Here is a 4,599-nt window from a genome sequence, read left to right as displayed (position 1 = left end):
GACTTCGCTCCAACTTGCAGCTGCTCAGGTCAATGTTGCCATCTAGAGGCTCATGCTACAACCATCTTCTCCTTGCAGGGTGCTGGGGAAGATTTTTTAAATTCCAGGCAGCATTTAAAAGTAGCTTTTGGGGGGTGGGGAGTGGGAGGGAGAAGCGGAAACGTTGCTCCTACAGTTGATACATTTTGACTCAAAATATCACTGCCCAGCTTTGCTGGATAGCCCTAGCCCATGTCCTGGGCGGTTGATTGATGGCCACAGCTCATCTCTGCTCTTCTCAGCCTCAGCAGCTGTTCGAATCCCTCCTCTCTCCTCTGAGATCGACCTTAGTTGTTCCCCAGCCGCCCGTCGTCAAAATAAAACGATGTGTTTGCTGCCGGGGCAAGAGGAGACCTGCCTTGCTGACGGCAGAAGGCCCGCGGTGGGGTCTGCAGCATCTCTGCCTGTCAGCGCCAGTTCCAGGTGAGGCCGGGACAGACGCGGCTTGAAGTCCTCAGAGCGCGAACTTCCCACTTCCAGATTTCGTCCGTGAAAGCCAAACTTGGAAAGCTGACGGCGATTCCAGCCCCACCTAGCGGGAGCAAAGAACCGGGGGGAAGGCGACGAAGGTCGAGACCAGACATTCAAAACATTTTAAGTATGTTATGAAAAAGCCTGATGGAGATGTACTTTTTTCCTTCCCCCCAATTCAGCTATGGCTCAGGCGCTGCCTGGCTTCTCCTTTCCCCGCTGTTTAAAATCACAGAAGAGAGACCCAGCTCGCAGAGCTTGACCTGAAGACCTGCTGCTGTTTATCCAAAAAATCCCGGTTGCTCACCCAGTTCCGATCTCCCTTGGTGCGACACCATGAGAAGCCCCTGAACTTCAGTTCCCAGAGCCTCAACTCCTCTACAGAGCAGTTACCCACACGCAACGGGGGTTTCGGGGGCTCGCGGGACTCACAGCAAGTCGGCCCAAGCTCCCTTCTTGCTCCCTGACACCAGAACCGTCTCAGCTCAGAGCAACATGCTGGCGCCACCATCCAGTGCCCGAGAAACCAGGAAAAATCAGTCACCCGATCCCACAGAGCCCCATGCTCATCCCACCTCGCTCTGCACCTTTGGCTTGCCCTTTCCCACCGACACAGGCAGAGGGGGGATCCTGCTAAACAACGAAGATGCTGGAGCCGGGTATCCCCTACATGGGTAGGATTGCTTTCCCAGACAGGCCTGGAGACACTGATGCCAGGACACTTCTAGTTCAGAGTCAAAATGGGGCTGTAGCCGGGTATCCGGACACCCACCTGGATAACAACGCCTGCACAGAGGCTGCAGCACCCCAAATTTGTGTTGTGTTCTCTTTCCCGGGGGTATGAAGGTGGGGGATGAAGCACAGCTTCATCACTGAGGTCTCCAGGTACCTCCGGAGATGGAAGACTTGGACCTTCTCCTGTCCCCAGGGTGTCTGCTCAGCTCCATCTTCTCGTGCTCCGGCTGCCCAGCAGACACCAGCACTTTCTTCCCTCAGCTGCTCCCCCATCACCGGGTGGGAGGACGAGCTGCTCCATTCCTGCTTTCCCAAATGGGTTGCTGGCCAGGGATTTATCTGGTACAGGCTTTTCCTGCACCCAAACAGAAGATGGGGAAAGGCAAGCAAAGAGGCTTCACAGCGGGGCAGGAGCCTGCAGGAAGCCAGGCTTGAACCACAGGACGGGGGAAGGAACGGGTTCTCCTCAGTCGATCAGGTTATGGCAGAAGGCAGGTGATTGCCTGGGTTTAAACACATTCAGGGCTCAGGGAGGCGCCGGGAGAGCAGATGGAGGGTCCGAGCCCATCCAGGAGCCCCTGGTGCAGCTCTCGGAGGGTCGCACCTCGAGCCCCAGCCTTGTCAAGGAGGGGCGCACACAGGGCACCAAAGGGCGCCGGGTGCCCCACTGCGGACCGAGCCCAGCAGGACGCTGGTCCTTTTCGTAAGCAGCCCAGCAGGTCTTGGTCCAACTTCATGTCCCATCCGCAGGGACACAGTGAGCCTCCTCTTTCATCCCTCCCCCTGCTCGAAGTCAAGGGCAAAGCTGGAGAAGGAGGGGATCAGCCCTCTGGTCGGGACCCCCTCAGGACACGCGACGTGTTTATGAATGCATTTATGCCATCACCTTTTTGAAACCTCCCTGGCAACAGCTGCTGCTGGGAGAGGTCTGCAGAGCTGAAACTAGACCTTGTCTAGGGGGTTAGATCAAGAAGGAGAAGCACTACCTGGGAGGAGGAGGAGGAGGATGGTCCAGCAGGCAGGTGGCTGGGCCAGTTTGGCCTCCGCACCTCCTGCCCCCTGCACCACGTGCACTGCAGCCACTGCCTGTGGCCTTGGCCGGCTGCAGCAACAGGGAGGGCTTCCCTGCCGGGAGACATCCCAGGCCAGGTGCTCCCATTCCCAAAAGCCAGCATGCCTGCAAGGCCGAACCTCAGCCACAGCACGAAGCAGCGGCGACTGCCCCTTGCAGAGCTGGTGGCACCTGGCGGTGACGGGCAGCAACACGAACCCCAGCTGGAGTCAGTTCCCCAGGGCACAGCGGACACGAACGGGGGCTGTTCCCATTCGCTTCCCAGTGATTTGGGAAGCTCTGCTCAGCTACCATCTTTCACAGCAAAGGAATCCCCCCCCCCCAACACTACCACAGGGAGCAGCAGCGGGGTCAGTCCTTGGCACGCTCCCCCTACGTCACTGCAGCTGGAGCCCAGCTCCGAGCTCACCGGAAAAGCAGAGCTGCAGCACAGCAGGAATGCGCACGCTGGTGGTCACAACCTGCGCCGGCTGCTTCCCCAGCGAGGCAAACCCTCGCAGCGATGAATTCACCCACGTCGGAGTGCGAACTTCAGCAGGCGCCCGACGCGGGGCTCCCTGGGCCGGAGCAAACATTCCACGCGCGAGCGCTCAGCGCCGCTCACTCACCTTTCCACCCGCACACATCTGCAGCTCGTGTTCTCTCCTGCCGTTCCCTGCCGCCTCCTCTCCTCCTCCTCCTCCTCCTCCGCAAGCCTGTCTGTGCCGACAGTCACTTCTTTCTGCTCCTGTGCCTTTCTTTCCTCTCCGTCTCCCTTGCCCCGTCACTCTCTCAGGAAATTAAAGATAATCCCCCCCTTTTTTTGCTGCCGAGTCCCTGTTTAGCATGCGCTGCGTGTGCTTGCACTGATTCAAACCAGGATTAGACTCTCCGTTGCTTTGATGTCAGTTGGGCTTTGCACTTAAGGCAGAGGGGAGGGAAAAAAATGCCTGCTGAGAAGCCTCGCAGGCTCTGCCCGTCCGCTCGCACCCGGCCTGGAAGGGGAGGTCGGACACATCTCACTGCAGAGGCAGGATTCCCTTCTTGGATCAACCCGGAAGGGGCCAGACCGCCCCCGTGACCGCCCTGCCGGCCTGTGCCGCGTTATCCTGTGGAAACGCTTGGCTTCTGCCCCAACTCCGTTACCGCCAAGCTCTCCGGGGACGTGAACGGCTCCTGCCAGGAGGGGACGTGTCATTAATCACGTGCAAACGCAACTCACTGACTGTCAGTGAATATTACAACCTGCAGCTGCCACCCAGCAGGGAGCAAACACGCCACCAGCATCGCTTCAGTGGAGAGATCAGCGCTGGGGAGGGCCCACGGGGAACGCGTGCCGGCGTGACCCCCAGCTGGGCACTGCTAAGGGAGAAGCGAGAGCAGCTGCTCTGGGATGGCCAAGATGGAAACCCGCATCGCCGTCCCCCTTGCGCAGACCCTCGTGCTCCGGCAGAGTCCAAGAACCGGGCATTTCCCTCTGCTTCCTCAGGCCCGAGCGCCTGGGAACGGCGGTCAGAGGCGAGAACCGGTTACGGGCCTGGCACTTTTCTTGCCTCTTCGACGACAGTCTTGCTCCGAGCAAAGCATTCCTCGAGGCCAGCGGTGTCTAAGCGGCCCACGGCACAACACGGAGCTGGGGGAGCTGCACCACGGGTGAGATTTCCCTCCTCTCTGTCCCGCGCTGATCCTGCACTGGGATTAAAGAGCCTTTTAGGCTGCTGCATAGCCATGATATAGCAAGGATCCTGCTGCTTTGTCATATTCCCGCAGAAATGGAGGCAGGTGCCTCCCTCCAGGGTACGATTGCGCCTCGCACATCACAGCGGGGCCTCGCGGACGCGCCGCGCTCCCCAGGGCGGGCGGTTCACCGAGGGCGGCTGCCCGGCCTGCACCTTCCCCCAAGGACGTGCGTCCAGCGGCTCCCGCGCATCAGCGGTGCCATCGGGATGGGCCCCGGCTCCGGCTCCTGCCCCGCTCGCCAGCCAGGCTTCAGCCGCAGCTCCCTCCTTTCGGCCCCTGTCTCCTCGGCTTCTGCAGCCATCAGCTGCGCCGCAGTTCTGTCGCTTTGGGTTTTTTTTTTCCCCTTTAAGTGGAAATTATTTCTCATTTCTGTTAGCAATCAAGACACAGAAAGAGAGGACAGGAGGGAGTTTCCAGAAGATGAAAGGGCAGGATTAAGGCTGTGGCTTTCGCTCTGTTATCCCTGCAGTACGGCTAAGCAATTCCTTTCAGAATCACTTTCAGGCTTTAATTAACCAAGTTTTTCTGACAGGAAGGAAACCTGGACCTGGAGGCAGCTCTGG

This window comes from Apteryx mantelli, chromosome 19, assembly GCF_036417845.1.
Source record: "Apteryx mantelli isolate bAptMan1 chromosome 19, bAptMan1.hap1, whole genome shotgun sequence".
Taxonomy (NCBI): Eukaryota; Metazoa; Chordata; class Aves; order Apterygiformes; family Apterygidae; genus Apteryx; species Apteryx mantelli.
Note: the sequence above shows the minus strand (reverse complement) of the source record.